The 21912-nt window shown below is 40.9% G+C and overlaps 1 pseudogene across 1 annotated transcript in view; it reads left to right on the top strand.

The window, feature by feature from the left end:
* Nucleotides 1–13698, top strand: part of LOC308241066 (nuclear nucleic acid-binding protein C1D-like) — a 170926-nt pseudogene extending 157228 nt beyond the window's left edge. The window contains exon 2 of the transcript in view: nucleotides 13230–13698. The product of the transcript in view is annotated as a nuclear nucleic acid-binding protein C1D-like (transcript). The remainder of the gene's footprint in view (nucleotides 1–13229) is intronic.
* The last annotated feature ends 8214 nt before the right edge of the window (nucleotides 13699–21912 follow it).

Raw genomic sequence — 21912 nt, 5'->3', positions numbered from 1 at the left:
CCCCACGAAGGGGGGTTTAGGCCTGATCCAGGTAGGATTGAGCCTAAACGGGCAGTCGGACATCCCTCTCACAATCCAGGACTGCTGGCTCCCAACTGCTCTCCTGCCTGCCTTCCTGATTGCCCCTAACCCAGCCGTGGGCAAACTACGGCCCGCGGGCCAGATCCGGCCCATTCGGCTGTTCTATCCGGCCCGCGGAGCCGAAAGAGCGGAGTGTTCTCTTGCTCTCCCCTCTGCTCCTTTACTTTGAATTTATATTAGTTCACACAAACACTCCATCCATGCTTTTGTTCCGGCCCTCCGGTCTGGTTTAAGAACCCATTGTGGCCCTCAAGTCAAAAAGTTTGCCCACCCCTGCCCTAACCGCTTCTGCCTGCCAGCCTGATCACCCCCTAACCACTCCCCTGCCAGCCTGTTTGCCCCTAACTGCCCTTCCCTGCAGGCCCGATCGCCCCCAACTGCCCTCCTCTGCTGGCCTGGTCCCTCCCAACTGCCCTCCCCTGCTGGCCATCTTGTGGCAGCCATCTTGTGTCCACATGGGGGCAGGATCTTTGACCACATGGGGGCAGCCATCTTGTGTGTTGGAGTGATGGCCAATTTGCATATTACTCTTTTATTAGATAGAATAGAGGCCTGGTGCATGGGAGGGGGCCAGCTGGTTTGCCCTGAAGGGTGTCCTGGATCAAGGTGGGGGTTCCCTTGGGGCATGGGGCAGCCTGTGAGAGGGGCCTGTGGTGGTTTTCAGGCTGGCCATGCCCCCCGGCAACCCAAGCGGAGGCCCTGATATCTGGGATTTATTTATCTTCTATAATTGAAACTTTGTAGCCTTGAGCGGAGAGGCCTGGGCTCGCCAGGGTAGGCAAAATCTTGGCTTCCTCCATTCCTGAGGGCAACCCAAGCCTCCTGCTCTCTCCGTGGCTGCAGCCATTTGGTTGGGTTAATTTGCATACTAGCTCCTGATTGGCTGGTGGGCGTGGCTTGTTGGTGTAGCAGAGGTGGTCAATTTGCATATTACTCTTTTATTAGGTAGGATTCTATTCCATACTTTATTTTTCAAATGAGAGAGCTAAAATAAAAGAATCTCATGATGGGATGGTCCTTTAAAGCCCTTCTGATCCAACTACTCTTGTGATTCTTAAATCCTTTCTAAGATGTCTTTGCCCAAAGGTCAATATCATGGCAAACTTGCTCCTTTTTAAGAGCAGTTAGTGAAGGTTTTTCTAACTATTATTTTAGATGTTTTCTCACACATTAATTCATTTAATTCGTTACCCTATGAGAAGTAATGTTCCCCTCCCGAGGGAATAATGGCAGCGGAATAGACAGACGTGTTCAGAGCCTTGTCCCGGAGCAGAAAGAAAGAACAGCTGAGGGTCGCACAAGGAGTGTTTGTTGGCAAGTTGGGAGACAGCTGAATTCCAGAAGAAGGTGGGGGACTGCTAGACGGGGTTCCCCTGACCTGGCAGCACCAACTGCGGCTGGGTCCCCTCCCGGAGCTGCGGGCTTGGACGCGGAGTCTGCGCCATCTTGATCCAGAAAGTGGAGCTTATTGGAAGCCTAAGAATCCACAACTGCGGCACCCACGGAACAGCTGCGAGCCCCAGAACAACGGTCCCCAATTGGCACAAACACACGGGTTCAGAGGAGCTCTACACTCCACCACGGAAAGGTCAGATTTCGCCTGGGATAAGGTGAGGTCTCTGGTCCCGGCGGGAGAGAGGAACGCACGTTTTGCGGGAGCTGGAGGACCAGGGAAGTCTGTGCCTAGAAAAATCCGTGGCTGTAGGGGCTGGCGTGATCTGTGAATGAGAAGTAATGTTCCTTAATTTGTGGAAGAGAAAATAAATGGAATTGGCTTTGATAGACAATGGTGCTAGTAATCACCACCTCCTTTCTCAGAGCTGTTACAAATGGCAGGATTTTCATGCCAGATGTGGCTCAGTGGTTAAGCATAGACCGAGGAACCAAGGGTCTGCTGGTTCAATTCCCCATCAGGGCACATGCAAGCTTGATCCCCGATGGGGGTGTACAGGAGGCAGTTGGAAGCTAATTGATGTTTCTCTCTCATTGATGTTTCTGCCTCTCTCTCACTCTTCCTTCCTTTCTAAAGTCAATATATATATATATAAAATAATGGCAGGATTTTTCTCTGATGCACCAACATATGCAAAGCAGCTGATTGGGTCTAAGAGGAGGTTACAGGGTCATGGGACAATATTTTTCAGTAACCATCTGGCTCTAATCCAGCATAAACTCACATTCCTGACCGCATTTGCATCATGCTCCAACTAAATCTAGTCAAGTGGTAGATGTCACATTCCTTATTTACCCTCATTCTCTCTAATCAATCATCTCCCAGTGAGTGTTACTAGGCACTAAATCTGGGAATAAAGAGTAACATTAGCAGAATGTAAATAAACTTGAATGGAAAGGGCAATTAGAGAAGAACTAAATTCCTTGGCTTAAATCAGGATCCTACTCAATCTGAATGCACTAGTCTTGGGAATACTAAAAGAGTAATTATATTCCTCCATCTGCCCTTGGCTTGTCATAAAAATAATATAAACATATCACTTGGAGTGCAAGTCCGTGATTGGTGATGGCAAGAGGGAAGTCCACAGCAAAGTCAGAAATTGTGAGACAAGTCCATGTGCTCAAAGAACATTCCAGAGAGGACACGGGGAAGAAAAAATAAGACTTAGCATAGTATTTATCATAGGTTAGAGGACATTGCCCTCTGAAGGGGGAAAAAAGGGAAAACTAGCAAACTATGTAGATGCACATTATTATTGTTATCATTATTATTAAAATTATGAAATTGCTGCACAGGGGGGGTGTCCCTCAGCCCAGCCTGCACTCTCTCCAATCTGGGACATCTCTCTCACAATCCAGGACTGCTGGTTCCCAACCGCTCGCCTGCCTGCCTTCCTCATTGCCCCTAACTGCTTCTGCCTGCCAGCCTGATCACCCCCTAACCACTCCCCTGCCAGCCTGATCGACACCTAACTGCTTCCCTTCAGGCCCGATTGCCCCTAACTGTCCTCTCCTGCAGGCTTGGTCACCCCCAACTGCCCTCCCCTGCAGGCCTTGTCCCCCCCCAACTACCCTCCCCTGCAGGTCTTATCCCTCCCAACTGCCCTCCCCTGAAGGCCTGGTCCCTCCCAACTGCCCTCCCCTGCAGACCTGGTCACCCCTAACTGCCCTCCCCTGCTGGCCTGGTCAAATCTAACTGTTCTCCCCTGCTGGCCTGGTCAACCCTAACTGTTCTCCCCTGCAGACCTGGTCACCCCTAACTGCCCTCCCCTGCTGGCCTGGTCAAATCTAACTGCCCTCCCCTGCTGGCCTGGTCAACCCTAACTGTTCTCCCCTGCTGGCCTGGTCACCCCTAACTGCCCTACCCTTATGGCCTGATCATCCACAACTGCCCTCCCCTGGCAGCCATCTTGTGGTGGCCATCTTTAACCACATGGGGGCGGCCATCTTGTGTGTTGGAGTGATGGTCAATTTGCATATTACCTCTTTATTATATAGGAGGATATATATATATACTAGAGGCCCATTGCAGGAAGATTCCTGCAAGAATAAGGCTTCCTCGGGCCTATTCCTGCAAGGATAGGGCTTCCTGTGGTCTCCGCTGCTCTGCTTGCTTCCCTCCTGTCTCCGCCGCCCCACTTGCTTCTCCGCAACTTCACTCCCTTCTGCAGCACTTGGCTTCCTTCTACACTGTCTTCAGTCTTCACTCCGCGCCTGCATATGCAAATTAACCGCCATCTTTGTTGGGTTAATTTGCATACTTGCTCTGATTGGCTGCTGGGCATAACGAAGGGACAGTCAATTTGCATGTTTCTCTTTTATAAGTGTAGATATATCAGTATCATTGGATAATCAGCCCTCAGCCTTCTTCCATTTTTCTCCTCTTTTACCTCCTCCTTATCATCATGCCCTTTTCCTTGCCTTTCTGGTACCTTATGACTTATGAAGCTCAGTCTATTGACTTCATTATAACTTCTAGACAGTTTGTATTCAGATTAAGAGCTTTGGTTAGTATTTTTTTTTTTGCCTTATTTGCTTATATAATTGTTTTTATAATTGTAGGAAATTTTATTTTATTTTTTTTTAATATATTTTATTGATTTTTTACAGAGAGGAAGGAAGAGGGATAGACAGTCAGAAACATCGATGAGAGAGAAACATCGATCAGCTGCCTCCTGCACACCTCCCACTGGGGATGTGCCCGCAACCAAGTTACATGCCCTTGACCGGAATCGAACCCGGGACCCCTCAGTCCGCAGGCTGACGCTCTATCCACTGAGCCAAACCGGTTTTGGCAATTGTAGGAAATTTTAAAATATTTTCTCTTTACTTTAAATTGTTCATTCAAATTTGTATTCAGGAATTGTCATAATACAGGGAAAACTTAAAATCTTGCCCATGTTTCAAATAACAAATCTTAAATGTTTTCTTTCCTCCAAGTTAACTCCTCAGAGACACATCCTAACATCTCGAAACATCTACAAGTCTGGTCTTACTAGTAGACGGCATGAAGAAGAGCCCTCTGGGGGAATCTGTTGGCTTCATACTTAAAATCTATTCTCCTGGCAACTCTGGAAGTTCAGATATGTTCCAAATAAAATTTCTCCCTGAAGATGTCATAAGTCTAATATCAAGTTCTCACAATTTCTAAAGCAGAATAATTTTATCCAAATTTCCTTTTCGCTGAATCTCTTTTATTGGCTTCTGTAGCATACTGACTAATTAATCAAATCCTTTCTCCTGTCAAACAAATTTGGCTAGAAAGTTCTTAATTCTAAAGAAACCTTCTCAATACATATTGTTCAGGATAAACTAGGCTAAGCTACAGCAACAAATAACCCACAATCTCATTTTTACAACACACTAAAAGTTTACTTATGCCTCACATCAGTGTGGGTTGATTAACTCTCCTTCAAAAGTGATCCAGGAACTCTCACGAGGTACACACTCCATTAGGAACACGCGAACCCTGTGGTTGCCATGAAGAGAAGGCTGGTATAAACGGTCTTTCTTAAAGGTCACACCTGAGGAGAGGCTTAAATCGTTTCTGCCCATATTCCATAGCCTCAAACTAACTGCATTGGAGACTGAAAAATATAGCTTTCAAGTGTGTCCAGAAAGAGAAAATTATAGGGTACTGTCACTGCTACACATTATAATCCTTAACCCCAGGAGTGAAAAGGGAATTTCAGAACCACAAATTCTATGAAATATATAATTAATTTTTTTCTAACACTGAAACAATTTGGAGATTGATTTCCCAATGATTTTCCTAAAATCTAGCAAGATTTTTAAAAATGTATTGATACATATACTAATATACATGCATACATAATACCTTTACTCATCTATCCATTCAGGCAATAATATTTTTATATAAGAAAAAACATGTGTTTTGTGGTCTGATTTTTTCCATGTAATAATGCAACTTAAATATTTTCCCATATCAATGTATGTATTAGCACAAATACATATAAGAACATAGAATGTCATTTTTATAGTTGTAACTTCTCACAGTACTTCCCTATTGGAAGACAGGTTGTTTTCAGAGAAGTCACTTAAACAAGTATATCTTTGAGTACATATGCAATTAACTCTTTCAGATAGATTCCCAGAAGTAGTCAATTGTTGGGTTCAAAAACTAAAAATTAATGTTAGTGACCGGCTGGTGTTGCACAGTGGTTGAGCATCAACCTATTAACCAAGCGGTTACTGGTTAGATTCCCAGTCAAGGCACGTGCCAAAGTTGTGGGCTCAATCCTCAGTAGGGTGTGTGCATGAGGCAGCCAAGCAATGTTTCTCTCTCATCAATGTTTCTTTCCCTTTATCCCTCTCCCACCCTCTCTTTCTAAAAATCAATTTTAAAAATATTTTTTAAAAATTAATATTAATGCCTACTTGTGATAAACTCAACCAAGGTGACTAGTATATATTTTCTAATTGATTTTTGTTTTGTCTTAATTGCTTAACTTTAATTATCTTTTTGTATATGTGTTTTATTCTATGAACATATTATCTAGCTTAACTTCTAGGATGTTGCTCATAGCATTTGTCAAGTCTAGAAGTAGGAATAAAAGCAAAAGCTGGAAGGAAAAGAAATATAAGAGAGGAGAAAAAGCAGATTTTAAAAAAGTAAAAGGGAGGGAGGAAGTGAAGGAAAAAGAGGAAGGAAAGGAGAGGAAAAAATATAGATAGAGAAGCAGACATTAAGAGGAGAAGCAGGAAAGACCCCTTGGAAAATAAATAGAATGATGTTTCAAATTATTTTTCCAAAGCCTGATTAACATTAATACCAAAATCTACAAGAAATAGTACAAAAATAGAAAACTACAGACTAAACTCATTTTGGAGATTACCTAAAAAATTCTAAATAAAACATTGGCAAATAAAATTCAGCAAAATATTAAAGAAGAATTTTCAATGATCTGGTCTTTGCCTACCTCTCTCAGTCCCATCTCTCACTACTCACTCTCTTGACAGTATGCATTAGCTGCATGCTGGGAACGCTTCCTTACTTCCTCTTCATCAGGCTAACTCCTCATCATTCTTCAGTCCTCAGATTAAGTATCTCATCTTCTGGGAGATTATCTTTGATCCCAGAATGGATTAGGTATTCCTACCATCTATCAAAACACCCATTACCCTCTACTAGTATTATGTTGACTTCTGTAACTGTCTATCTCTAATAAATTTTAGGGCCTGAAGACAGAGGCCAAATGACTCTTGTTCAACCCTACACACCAGATTCAAGTACAGCGCCAGCTAAGACTAACAGCTCTGCACCCTTGGAACCAGAATCTGAATTGAGGGAAGTTGTGTTGTAGCTTCTTTCAGTCGAGGCTGAAGCATCACATACACAATTAGACCTCCTTAACAACTAAGACAATTTCTCAAGTCAAGCCCGAGTAAAGCAAACAGGTGGAGTCTCCTGTCATTTTCCACCCTGAGACTGCTCATCAGGATTTCTCACACCACAAGAGGAAAAATATGGCCCCATTTCTCCACTAGTGGCCTTCATGGCTCAGTCAGGGAACCTCAGAGTGGTGCACACTAGACCAGGAGGGGTGACTGGAGTGCCTGGATCCTCACGGAGAAGGAAAAAAAGAAGAAGAAGAAGAAGAAGAAGAAGAAGAAGAAGAAGAAGAAGAAGAAGAAGAGGAGGAGGAGGAGGAGGAGGAGGAGGAGGAGGAGGAGGAGGAGGAGGAGGAGGAGGAGGAGGAGGAGGAGGAGGACGAGGAGGAGGAGGAGGAGGAGGAGGACGAGGAGGAGGAGGAGGAGGAGGAGGAGGAGGAGGAGGAGGAGGAGGAGGAGGAGGACGAGGAGGAGGAGGAGGAGGAGGAGGAGGAGGAGGAGGAGGAGGAGGAAGAAGAAGAAGAAGAAGAAGAAAGAGAATTTTCCACAACCAAGTGAGATTTTGCCACAATAAATTTAATATCTAGATTTCCTAAATACTGCTGTATCCCCAATACTTAGAACAGTGCTTTGCACTTTGAGTAAATATGCACTAAGTTGATGAATAAATGCATGAATAATGAAAATCTTCCAATATAATTCACCATGTTCATAGATCCAAGGAGAAAATTTATGTGATCATCTCTATAAATGTCAAAAAGGCATTGATAAAATTCAGCATATATTCCTGATTTTAAGCAATAAATAAGTAAATAAATCTTGATAAAATGAAATACTTTCTTAACATTATTTTAGGTAGATAGATTGAGAGTCAATTAAGAATCCATTAGAAGCAATGACAAAATTCATTAAGGTGGATCCTACCACATTACTGTAAAAATTAATGGGTGTTGTTGTTGTTATTTATTTTATTGGGGTGACATTGGAAAAATATATTTCTTATTTATTTCAGAAAGGAAGGGAGAGAGAGATAGAAACATCAATGATGAGAGAGAATCATTGGCTGCCTTCTGCATGCCTCCTACTGGAGATGTGCCTCTCATTGGAATCGAACCAGAGACCCTTCAGTCTGCAGGCCAACATTCTATCCACTGAGCCAAACCAGCTAGTGTGTAAAATGAATGGTTTTAAAATATAATATACAGGTAATTCGCAAGACTAGATAATTGAAATTTTTAAATTTTACTAAGGGACATTTTAAAATTTTTATAAATATACATATATCTTGTTTTTTAATAGAAAAGCTTTCAAGGTTATTATAATATTTTATAATTATTAAGCCAACTTAAGAAAATTATATATGTAATATTTATATACACATATTTACTGGTCATGATGATAGAAAAGGGACTTCAGGGGTACTACAATGTTTTTTAAATGTATGTGCCAAGATAGCAAGACTAATCAGAAAATTTCTGAAAAAGAATAATGATTAAGGTCTAGCCTTAATAAATATTAAAACATACTCTCCAATTCCCACTGCAGCATAACAAACCATTTCAATACTTAGCTGTGTAAGATAACCCATAATTATGTTCATGAAATTTTTGGGTCAGGAATACAGGTTTGTTGTTTCTAGTGTTAATGTAAGAAACATTCAAACCTATAAAGAATTCTTGTGAGTTTATTTGAGCCAAACTGTCGATATTTGCCTTTCTGGGAAGCAGAGATAATGCTCTAGAGAATGGCTGTTTTCCACCTAGTTTTATAATTCCCCTCAAAAGAGAAGATGTAAATAGGTTACTTGAAATCCATTGGTGATAGATTAGGGAGGTGGGGAGGTTGGAGAAAGCAAAGGGGGTGAGGGAGAATCTCTGGGATTGGATAAAAAGTAAAATGATAGATGTATGCTTCTTTTACATAGGGGGTACAGGATAGTTAACAGTCAACAATTAACATGATAACAATTTGTGGTTTTGCCCTGGTATATTGGTTGTGCCCTGAGGCGTTCAGGAAAAGGGAAGTTACAAGTTGCCTGACATTCCAAGGTTGTGTTATCAGATGCAAAAAGAAATTAGGCTCAATTAAGATAGAAGTTGATCTTTATCAGGGAAGATACTGGCCTAAAACATGACTACCCACTATAAATTGCTTTTTAATTTAAAAGGTTTTAATTAGTAGGCATTAAATCTGGGAATAAAGAGTAACATTAACAGAATGTAAATAAACTTGAATGGAGAGGGCAATTGGAGAAGAACTAAATTCCTATTATTTTTCCAAACAAGATTATGAATGAAAAGAAAAATACACTTTAAAAATTAATATCAAATCACTCTAATCAGGTCAGGGACTAAATAACTACCTTCTAATTTATAAACTCCTTTAGCTTCTTTGAATAAGAAAGTCACAGAAGGAGATTTATGTGTCAGTTCCCAGAGAGAAAGCTAATAAAGTTCAGGGAGGACCATGGTCAAAGACATGCTCTAAAGTCTCACTGAAAGACAACGTCCAGAAGTTAGATCCAGCCTTCCTCTAAGTTGTAGTTTCATGCATACACTTGTTTTCAGGGACACAGAAGGGAGATAAAGGGCAACAAGATGCCTTTAATTCATTCTGAGTGACAATGTAACCGCACAGGTCTTTTTGTGTAACATTTACTAATGTTGCTGTAATGGGGTTTTAGAAAGGAAGTATTATTCCTTTCATTATGTATTAATAAAGGTTAATGCACGTCTCAACTTTTTCCTAGTAAAATATGCTTAAAGGTGAACTCAAGCAGGCTATGAAATTGAATCATCCACTGCCTTCAAGGGCGATAACCATCAATTTTCTGGCACCTCATATTTATCCTTGAAATTATATTAAATGCTGAAATATTAGGTCTCATAGGTTTCACTTGCTTCCTACTATGTAATGCTAAAGCATTACATCACTCAGTCTGCTTCCTCCTTCTGCCCAAATCTATTTCTCAGAGTTTCTGGAAGGACTGAAAGGATGTACCCAAGATGATTACTAATGTGTTAGGTTATTAAAAGTTAAGCCCCCCCAGGGTTTCTTTTTTTACATTCATTTTTCAGGAGTATTGTTTAGGACACCTGAATTAAAGGCTAATTCTTGACCACCTTAACCTTGAATTGCCCCATTCGCAAGGCTGCAAGACTATCTCATATTCTGGGCATTTTAATAGCGATGTAACTTACAGACTCTAAAGAAATAATCATCTTTACAAGGGACAGCCTACTTAATCCTGGAATAAATTAGGCTAAATGTTGATCAGATAGGAGACAACCAATATGACTCAGAATGCATGACAAAGTTTTTATCATCATAATTGGCCTAGGCTATGTGAACAGATTGTAGGACAGATGGATAAAAACCATAACAAAAATAACAACAAATTGCACAGCTGCCCTAAACATGAATATATGAAATTTAGCCTTTTTGTTATGCCCTAGGAAAAGCAGAAGATCCCAGGATACTTATACAAAGATGTTTAGTATTCTCCTCTTATAGTCACAACAAGAACTGGTAATCTAACAATGCAGTAGAAATCATCGAAATAGCTTCTATTCATGTTCTGACATTAATTGTGTGACCTTGTGGAAAACCACTCAAGCTCTCTGGTATAAGTTTATTTGGTTGTAAAACTGGTGGTTGTTACTATATTTTCTACATCCCCTTAAGGTATAAAATTCCAAATTCTATGTAATTTATTATGAAGCATGTAACATAGGGGCTTTGCTTTGTTCATTGCTGAATTTGAGCCCTTAAAATTGTGCCCAGTACATAGTAAATCCTGAATAATGATTTCTTGCATGAATATAGTCAGAGTGAAGTGTTTTTTGAATAAATGCATATCCTATATAATAAAGAGGTAATATGCAAATTGACGATCTCCAACACACAAGATGGCTGCCCCCATGTGGTCAAAGATGGCCGCCACAAGATGGCCAGCAGGGAAGGGCAGTTGGGGGCTATCAGGCCTGCAGGGGAGGGCAGTTAGGGGTGACCGGGCTGGCAGAGGAGGACAGTTGGGAGCAACCAGGCCTTCAGGGGAGGGCAGTTGGGGGTGACCAGGCTGGCAAGGGAGGGAAGTTAGGGGTGACTGGGCCAGCAGGGGAGGGCAGTTGGGGGTGACCAGGCCAGCAGGGGAGGGCAGTTAGAGGCTACCAGACTGGCAAGGGAGGGCAGTTAGGGGTGACCAGGCCAGTAGGGGAGGGCAGTTGGGGGCAACCAGGCCTGCAGGGGAGGGCAGTTAGGGGCAATTGGGCCGGCAGGGGAGCAGTTAGGCATCGATCAGGCTGGCAGAGGAGTGGTTGGGGGTAATCAGGCTGGCAGGCATAAGTAGTTAGGGGCAATAAGGCAGGCAGGCAGGCAGGTGAGCAGTTGGGAGCCAGCAGTCCTGGATTGTGAGAGGGATGTCCAACTGGCAGTCAGAAATCCCTCGAGGTGTCCCAGATTGGAGAGGGTGCAGGCTGGGCTGATGGACACACACACACACACACACACACACACACACACACCCTGTACATGAATTTCGTGCACCGGGCCTCTAGTACTAATATAAAGCATATGTAGCCTTTCTGTTTCTTAGGACTATATTATATTTACATACAAGGAATATGTTGAGGAGAATTTTTTTAAAAACTCCCAAAGTATCATGAGCTAAAGTCCATGATATAAAAAAAGAAGTTAAAAAATGGGCAATATTTTCTAACTTTTTTACTTCATAAAACACCTAATCATTAATATATGAGCAACCACCTTCAGTGCAACAGATCAAGATCAATAAAAACTGGTGAGTGTTTGGGGAAAAGAAAAAAGTATAAAAAGACTTTATAAAAAATCTTAGAATCTTTAAGTACACTGCTCAGCCCTAGGCTTTGAAAAAGACACAGAAAATAAGTGTCAAAGAGAGATTTTGCTCATGAACATTTAAAAATCTTATTAACATATCTAGCAATCTTATTAAAGATCACACAGACCACACATATACCTTCATTTTTCTCATTCATTGAACCAATATTTCCTGAGGTCCTACTTATATGCCATGAATGTTTTGGGCAAAGGAGAATAAATTAGTGAATAGAATATATTAAAATTCTTGCCCTCATAGAGTTTATATTCTACTAGAGGCCCAGTGCATGAAATTCGTGCATGGGAAGGGGTGTCCCTCAGTCCAGCCTGCACTGTCTCCAATCTGGGACCCCTCGAGAGATGCCCGACTGCCCTCTCACAGTCCAGGACTGCTGGCTCCCAACCGCTTGCTTGCCTGCCTGCCTGATTGCCCCTAACTGCTTTTGCCTGCCAGCCTGATCACCTCCTAACCACTCCTCTGCCAGCCTGATCGATGCCTAACTGCTTTCCTGCCAGCCCAATTGCCCCTAACTGCCCTCCCCTGAAGGCCTGGTCACCCCCAACTGCCCTCCCCTGCAGGCCTTGTCCCTCCCAACTGCCCTCCCCTGCAGGCCTGGTCACCCCTAACTGCCCTCCCCTGCTGGCCTGGTCCCCCCCAACTGCCCTCCCCTGCTGGCCTGGTCATCCCCAACTGCCCTCCTCTGCTGGCCTGGTCCCCCCCTGCAACTGCCCTCCACTGCAGGCCTGGTCCCCCCAACTGTCCTCTCCTGCAGGCCTGATTGCCCACAACTGCCCTCCCCTGCTGGCCATCTTGTGGCAGCCATCTTGTGTCCATATAATAAATATGGGGTGGCCATATTTGACCACATGGGGGTGGCCATCTTGTGTGTTAGAGTGATGGTCAATTTGCATATTGCCCTTTTATTAGATAGGATTAGGTGAAGGAAATGTTAGGGAAGAGACAGACAATATATAAAAGTCAATATATAGCATGTTAGATAGTGATAGGAGGGATAGCAAAGTATGGGTGGGTAAGGAGTGGGACAGGCTGTTCCTTTAAATAGAATGGTCAGCAAGGCCTTGTTGAAAAGTTGACATTTCAACAAAGACTGAAAGGAGAGGATGAGTCTTTATATACTGGGTGGAAAGAGCATTTCAAGCACATACAAGAGCAAGTACAAATGCCCTCAGAGAGGAGCATGGCAAGTTTCTGTGAGAAAGAACAAGGAAGCCAGTGTGGCTAGAGGAGAATGACTTGGGAAAGGGTCAGATGAGATGAAGTCAGAGAGGTAACAAAAGCCAGACTGTGCAACGCCATACAGCTTCAGGAGTTTGGCTTTTACTCTGAGTGAGATCAGCAGCCATAAAGGATTTAACCAAAGAGAAGCATGATTTAACTTCTTTGTAACGGGATCACTTTGGCTGTTCATTTAGAATTGGTGGCCTTTCCCAAGTGAGAATAAAAGAAGCCAGCAGTCTGCCATCAGAAGAAGGCCCTCCCCCATCAAACTGGTACCACTCTGGTCATAACGGCAGGAGAAGAACTTAATGAAGACCATCCAACAGGAATTTATGAGCATTTGTCAACATTTGTGAATCCTATCACTGCTAGAGATGACACGCTGAAGACCATGATGTCTGTCTCTAGAAATGAGTTGCAGCAGTTGCACCCACCTGAACAAGCAGAAGTGGATTTTGTTTCTGCTTACACATTAAATTCAATGTTTTGGGTTTATTTGGCAACTCTGGAGTTAATTCTAAGGAACATCCAGTAGAGCAGGAACTGGAAAGAATCAGAATATATATGAACAGAGTCGAGTCAAGGAAATAACAGACAAGAAGAAGGCAGCCAAGCTGAACAGAGGGGCAGCTTCAAGATTTGTAAAAAATGCCCTCTGGAAACCAAAACCTAACAATGCATCCAAAGTTGCCAATAAAGTAAAAAGTAAAAAATAACCTTTAGCTTTGATGTACCAATGTTCAAAAAGTACATCGTTTTTATTGTTTTACACAAAATAGATAATTATGTGGCAAGGCACAGTTTAAATGTATTCTTCATTGAATTCATATATAAAATTTACATTTAAGTTTGTAATGCTAAATACAATTTTCCCCAGAAAAATTAAGTTATCTTTATTGACTTTCCTATAGAGCACTGTGAGGTTTCTAATATTGTGGTATATTTTATACTTATAGTTTGCCATCTCTCTTGATAGGACTCTTATTTCCTTATATAGGCCAACTTTTCAAGTATCATTTTATAAGCAGCTATGAAATTTAAGTTAAATGTTCTTGGTAAGCATTTGTCTATTTTAAATGAATAAAGACTTTATGAAGCATGCTTTCTGAAGGCTGAAGTTATAAATGCATCTGTTTCACTATATACAAGAAAAAGTGAAATGACTTCCATGTCCTTTTTTCTGTGTTCTTACTTTATCATGCTTTAATGATTTGGAGAATCCCTTCATTTGACATTTGAATGGTGAAATTAAGGTTTTACTTTAATTTTTGGCATTTTGCCTCTATGTCACATTTAAAGTGAAACATATTCTCTTTAATTGTGAATGGGAAATGAGGTTGTATATTGATGGCTGAATTTTGGCAAAATGGTTATGTCTTATCAATAAAGTCTGTAAATGTTGTGTAAAAAAATTTTTGGTTATAGCCCAGCCAGTGTGGCTCAGTGGTTGAGCATCAACCCATGAACCAGAAGGTCACAGTTCAATTCCTGGTCAGGGCACATGCACAAGTTGTGGGCTCGATACCCAGTAGAGGATATGCAGGAGACAGCCAATCAATGATTCTCATCAATGATGTTTCTATCTCTCTCTTCCTCTCCCTTCCTTTCTCCGAAATCAATAAAAACATATAAAAAATTTTTTTAGAAAAAGAATTGTATGTAGAGGAACAAAGGCAGAAATAGAAATACCAGTTAAGATTCTAGTGGGGTGCCCTAACCAGTTTGGCTCAGTGGATAGAGCATCGGCCTGCGGACTCAAGGGTCCCAGGTTCGATTCCGGTCAAGGGCATATACCTTGGTTGTGGGCACATACCCGGTGGGGAGTGTGCAGGAGGCAGCTGATCGATGTTTCTAACTCTCTATCCCTCTCCCTTCCTTTCTGTAAAAAATTAATAAAATATATATTTTTTTTAAAAAAGAATCTAGTGGGGGAAAAAATTTTTTTTAAATTCACACACACACACACTCCAATTTACTCATAAGAGATTCATTCATTTCTTTTCTCATTAAGAATCCTCTATGTGCAAAGAACTATAAGTGATATTATATGAATCCTCTCTAGCCCACTCTCTTGCCTACCCCTAACCAAGAACTTGAAAAAAGGATTGCTATAGGCTAAATGCTTGTGTCCCTCCCCTGCAACACCAACATTCATATATTGGAACCTAATCCCCAATGTGATGGTATTTGGTTGTGGGACCTTTGAAAGATGATTGGGTCATAAGGGCTCTCATGGATTGGTGCCCTCATAAAAGAGGCCCTAGAGAAGTTCCTCACCCTTTCCACCATATGAGGACACAATGAAAAGACAGATTGCTGACTATGAACAAGAGGAAGACTCTCACCAGACACCAAATCTGCCAGCACTTTGATCTTGGACTTCTCAGCCTCTCCAGAACTATGAGAAATAAATTTTTCTGTTGTTTATAAGCCACCCAGTCTGTGGTATTCTGTTATAGTAGTCCAAAGGCACTAAAACTGGGACTTTTTGCAAGTGTACAGGCATCTTGCCTTCCAGGAACAAAGCCTTGAAAGAATGTATCTTTAATGCTTAGCAAGTTAAAAACACACAACAAAAGAGACTAATTTTCTGGATTGCCACACAATCAGCTTTTGATATTGTTCCCAGAATGACTGTTCTAAAGGAAAATTAGTGTTCATAGAAATATGACTGTCGCCTTTAAAAAAGACACATATATCAGCAATTATTTTTATTAAAAGAGGACATTTCCATGGAATTCAAGAAAAAAACTGTTGTTTTTGTTATTAAAAATATACATAATCATTACTCAAGGTTTCCACATCCCAGATTCCATGGAAAAGAGCTTTGTTTTCAATACCACTGAAATGATCTGAAGTCCCAAAGCTCCACAGTAATCCTGACACTGCCTAGGATTGAGGTTATATAAAAGAAAGCACACAGATCTGAGCAGCAAGAGAGCAGAGTCACTGGACTTCCTAGCTTTAGCAGATTTCTTGTATTGAAGCATCATCCTAGAAAATCACTGACTATAGACATTGCTTATATACTCACTGCTCCTGAGATCTTAAGAAAATAAAACAGGTCATCATTTTTCTTATGGTGTCCTCTGTCTTGAAGTAACAAGTCATGGGAAGGAAAGAAATAAGCAAGGCTAGGGGAAGAAGTATAGCAGTGGAGGTTGAATACCATCTGTTTCACACCTTGATGCCTTAAGGAAGTTTTCTTTGCCATCTCTCCTCAGTTGGCTCGCCCTTGTTCATCCCTCAAGTCTCCTCTTGGGCACACCTCCCTTAGAAGTCTGCACTGAACACTGAACTTCCCTGAACCTCTCTAGCGTCTTCTGTGTGTCTGTTGTACCACTTACCATGGATTGCATTTGTCTTGTCCAAGAGTATAACAAACCCCTTGATGAAAGAATTCTGTTTTACTCATCTTTGCACTCATACAACTCAGCATGGTACTTCACAAATAATGTGCTCAATAAATGTTGATTAGTCAAAGTGGATTAAAGACAAACATAAGAGCTGGCACCATAAAACTCTTAGAAGAAAAAATAAGAAAGTGGCTCAGTGACATTGGTTTTGCCAATGATAATTTTAGATATGACACCAAAGCACAAGCAACAAAAGCAATAATTAACAAGTGGGACCACATCAAACTAATCTTCTGCATAGCAAAAGAAACAATCAACAGAATGGGAGAAAATATGTGCAGACCATCTATCAAATAAGGGTTAATATCCAAAATATATAAAGAAATCATACACTTCACTAATGAAAAAGCAAACAATCTAATTTAAAAATTAGCAGAGAAACTAAGTAGACATTTTTCCAAGGTACATCTAATGGTCCACAGGTACCTGAAATAATTCTCAACATTAGTAATCATCAGGGAAATGCAAATGAAAATCACAATGAGATATCACCTCACACCTATTAGAATGGCTATCATCAGGAAGATGAGAGACAATGTTGGAGAGGATGTGAAGAAGATGAAATGTTTGTGCACTGTGGTGGGAATTTAAATTAGTACAGCCACTATGGAAAAGAGTATGGAGGTACCTCAAAAAAATCAAAAAGAAAAGTACCACATTATCCAGTAATTCCACTTCTACATATATATCCAAAAGAAATGAAAACAGGATATTGAAGAGATATGTGTACTCCCATGTTTATTGTAGCATTATTTACGACAGCCAAGATATGGAAACAATGTAAATGTCATTAACAAACAAATATATAAAGAAGATTTTGTACATATATACAATAGAATATTATTCAGCAATGAGGGCAGAATTTTGCCATTTGCAATAACATGGGTGGATCTTGAGGGCATTGTGCTAAGTGAGATAAATCAGACTTAGAGAGGCAAACACTGCATGATATCATGTATGTAAGGAATATAAAAAAGCCAATCTTATAAAAACAGAGAGTAGAATGGTGGCTACCAGGGCTGAGGATCGAGGCAATTGGGGAAATGTTGTTAAGAGTATAAACTTGCAACCAGTAGATACATGAATTGAAGAAGAAATTATTAAGTGAAAAGGAACCAGAACCTAAAAATTTGGAAAAATCTCTGCTTGCCCATCTTGCAAAAAATGGGAAAACGTGTTCAGAAGAGAACACTAAGGTTGTGGCCAAGCAGCATTTTGAAAAAGAGATGAGTATGCGTATTAGCCACTGCCCTTGTCAGAACACTGCTGATTTGAACTGAAGGGGACAGAGACAAGATGAAATAAAGGAAGACTGTCAGTCTTCTTAGATCCTACAGGCAGAGATCACAGAGCTATTCAACTGCTAATGTGTATATTCTTCACAACCATAGGGAAGAATACCCCTGAAGGTGATCCAGAAAAAATCAGGGCCACCTCCTCCATTTCTAAGGAGCAGGGAGGACATTGCCTCAGTTTCCACCTTCCAGACTCATGAAATCAAGGTGCCTGGAGTCATGGAGGTGGGGCCACTCAGAGCCTTGATGGTACTACCCCCACCAGAGTCCTGGAGGTGAGGGTGATACCTATGCCAAGAAAAGGAAGAAAGAAGAAAGAAAACAATCTTGGTATCCATATGAGCCCAGACCTATCATCTTCCTATCCTCATCCTCCTGGCTAGTCATTTAAGACTCATCATTTAAAGTTCACTCCTGAAAGATATTTGTCAATAATATCTGATAAGGAGTTAATATACAAAATGTATAAAAAACTCATACAACTCACTCCAAAATACAAACAATCAGTTAAATAATAGGCAGAAGACCTGAATAGACACTTCTCCAAAGAGTACATACAGATGGCCAATAAATATGTTAAAAGATGCCATTTGCAATAGCATGGATGGATCTTGAGGGCATTGTGCTAAGTGAGATAAATCAGACTTAGAGAGGCAAACACTGTATGATATCATGTATGTAAGGAATATAAAAAAGCCGATCTTATAAAAACAGAGAGTAGAATGGTGGCTACCAGGGCTGAGAATTGAGGCAATTGGGGAAATGTTGTTAAGGGTATAAACTTGCAACCAGTAGATGCCACTAATCATGAGGGAAATGTAAATTAAAACCACATAACATATCACCTCATACCTCTCAAAATGACTCTCATCAATAAATCCACAAACAACAAGTGTTGGTGAGGATGTGGAGAAAAGGGAACCGTGTGCACTGTTGGTGGGAATACAGATTGGTGCAGCCAGTATGGAAAACAGTACAGAGGGTCCTCAAAAAATTAAAAATAGAACTACCTTATGACACAGCAATTCCACTTCTGGACATATATTGGAAGAACCCAAATCACTAATGTGACAAAATATATGCACCCCTATCTTCATTGCAGCATTATGGAATAGCCAAGAAATGGAAGCAACCCAAGTGCCCATCAATATGACAAGTGGTAAAGAAGAGGTTGTACATATATGCAATGGAATATTACTTAGCCATAAATAAAGAATAAAATCTTATCATTTGCAAAAACATGGATAGAGCTAGCAGGTATTATGCTAAGTGAAAAAAAAGTCAGATGGAGAAAGACAAACAAATACCAAATGATTTTACTTTTATGTTGAATATAAAGAACAAAATAAACCAACAAACAAAGCAGACACAGACATAGATTCAGAGAACAAATTGATTGCCAGATGGGAAGGAAGTTGGGGGGCCGGGGATTAAGGTGAGGGGATTAAGAAGTATAAATTGATACTTACAAAATAGTCATGAGGATGTAAAGTACAGCAAAGGAAATATAGTCAGTAATATTTTCATGACTATGTAGAGTGCCAGGTGAGTACTGGAATTATCAAGGGAATCACTTCATAAATTATATAATTATTTAACCACTATGCTGTATACCTGAAACTAATATAAAATAATATTGAATTTCAACTGTAATTTTTAATTTCTTTTTAATTTTTAAATAAAGTTGATTCCTGCATCACCTCCAAGAACTATCCTCTGACAGCTAAATCCGCCACAACTAGACTGAACTAGATATCCCTCCTTCATGCTTCTATAACATCTGCCATATCTCTTCTTTAATAAGTTTACCATAGTGATTTTTAATCATATATATTATTTTTTCTCCAGTAGACTACAAATGTCTTGAAAACAGGGACCATGTTTTATTCATTTTTATAACCATAGTATCTAAAAATATTATTAACAATTCTAAACATATTAAAATGCTATTAATGATATTTTTGGAATATGTAATTGTAATTGATAGTTATTCTCTATATTTTAATGTATTTTAAGTGTTTTATAATGGTTATTTATTAACTTTATTATTTTAAAAAACATCTAATGACCTGAATTTGTTGCATTTCCTTCATTGAATATTGTATCAACTATAATGGAAAAATGAGCTTAACTGTTACAGGCTCCAGGCCATGTGAAAATAGAATATCTTACCAATAACTTTTCTTTTGGTAATTTTCTGAGAAAACTATTGAGATTTTTAATGCTTTCAGCTTAACTTCTTTCACTTGATACTCTTTTCTCCAGTGAAAGAAACTGTTTCACCTTAAAAAATGATACAGCCATAAATAGACCTCCAAGACACATAGAGAATGTTCAATAAAACCTCCTAATAAAATGCTATTGATTGACCCAGTAATACCACTTCTAGGACTATATCCCAAGAAACCAGAAACACCAATCAGAAAGGATATATGCACCCCTATGTTCAGCAGCACAATTTACAATAGCTAAGATTTGGAAACAACTTAAGTGCCCATCAGCAGATGAGTGGATTAAAAAGCTGTGGTACATCTACACAATGGAATACTCCACTGCTATAAAAAAGAAGGAACTTTTACCATTTGCAACAGCATGGATGGAGAGCATTATGCTAAGTGAAATAAGCCAGTCGGAGAAAGATAAATATCACATGATCTCACTCATATGTGGGATATAATGATCAATATAAACTGATGAACAAAAATAGATCCATGGGGGGGATCAATTGGGGGAAAATGAGACATATGTAAAACTTTAGACAATCATAAAAAAAAAAATAGATCAGAGACAAATGGCAGGGGAGGTGGGGGGATTAGAGAGCAACCAAAGGACTTGTATGCATGCATATTAGCATAACTAATGGACACAGACACTGGGGCAGTGGGGGCTTGCCCGGGATGGGAATGACTGGGCAGGGGGGAGGGTCAATGGGGGAAAAAGGAGACATATGTAAAACTTTAGACAATAAATAAATAAATAAATAAATAAATAAATAAATAAAACTCTATTGAGTATGTAATGCCAGGAGACCAGTCAGAAAGGGTTAGGGCCTCACTGAATTACCCTTGAAAGTCATAATGAATCTAGTTTCAGTTTAAAGGTCTTGCTAAGTGTTAACCTTGTAGTCTTTTTAGTGTTTCCCCAAAGATCTCACAGAGCAATCTAAACCAGCAGTCACCAACCAGTGTTCTGCGGACCACTGGTGGTCCATGAGGTCCGAAAGGCTGGCAACCGATGATCTAAACAATAACATCTATATATATAAGAGCCTAAGCGACCTTTACGACCAAACGACTGGAACAACCAGAACAACTGGTCGACCAGTGGCTCTGATGCACACTGACCACCAGGGGGCAGATGCTCAATGCAGGAGCTGCCTCCTGGTGGTCAGTGCACTCCCACAGCCAACCTCCCATGGCCCCTCCCCCTGGATGGCCGGCCCCGATCGGCCCCTGGTACTAAACCATTCTTAGAGACCTGCTTCTGGGTTGGGGTTTCGAACATAGCAGAGCAGCTCCCTCGCTGCAACCTATTGAAAGTCAGCCCTTGACACAAGGGTTTGTCTCGCTCCTGTCCTCTCCCTCCCCCAGGGGGCCACGCCACAGCGGTGGCATGGCAGTGAGGGAAGGAGGAGAGGAGGAGGTGGGGAACCAGGGGCCGCCCACCCACCGAGCCACCTTTGCAGCGAGGAAAGGAGGGGGGTGAAGGTGGGGAACCGCACAGTGGCAGGGTGCCAACAGCAGCGTCAGTGTCCAGCATCCATTCCTTCTGCACCTGGCCCAGCAACCATGGCCTCCCCTCCTAACCCCACTGGCACCTTCAGGCCCGGGCTGGGACAGGGAACCAAGGGTGAGTGGTGGCAGATGCAGCTCCTTTCCCAGTGGGGCCAAGGGCCAGCTCCCTCCTTGGGGCTGGCGGCCACCCCCCCCCCACCCCCCATGCATGAATTCATGCACAGGGCCTCTAGTTCAATTATAAAGGCCAGAGACTGAAAATGTTTAAAGTAAAGAAATTTAAAAACTCATATATTATAAAAATGAGTGCCAAATATGTATACCTATGCATGATAAATTATTTCTTCATTTTATTATTCTACTACTTTATTTTCTAGAAACATTTGAAATACTGAACTTAGTCATCTTTTTTAGAGTATGAACAGATCTTTCAAAACATCTTTATCAACGTACTTATTTTAGAGATAAAGTGAAACCCATTGAAT

This window comes from Plecotus auritus (genome assembly GCF_963455305.1).
Source record: "Plecotus auritus genome assembly, chromosome: 2".
In the NCBI taxonomy this organism is placed as follows: Eukaryota; Metazoa; Chordata; class Mammalia; order Chiroptera; family Vespertilionidae; genus Plecotus; species Plecotus auritus.
The sequence above is the reverse complement of the archived record's forward strand: the minus strand, read 5'-3'. Positions and strand labels throughout refer to the sequence as shown.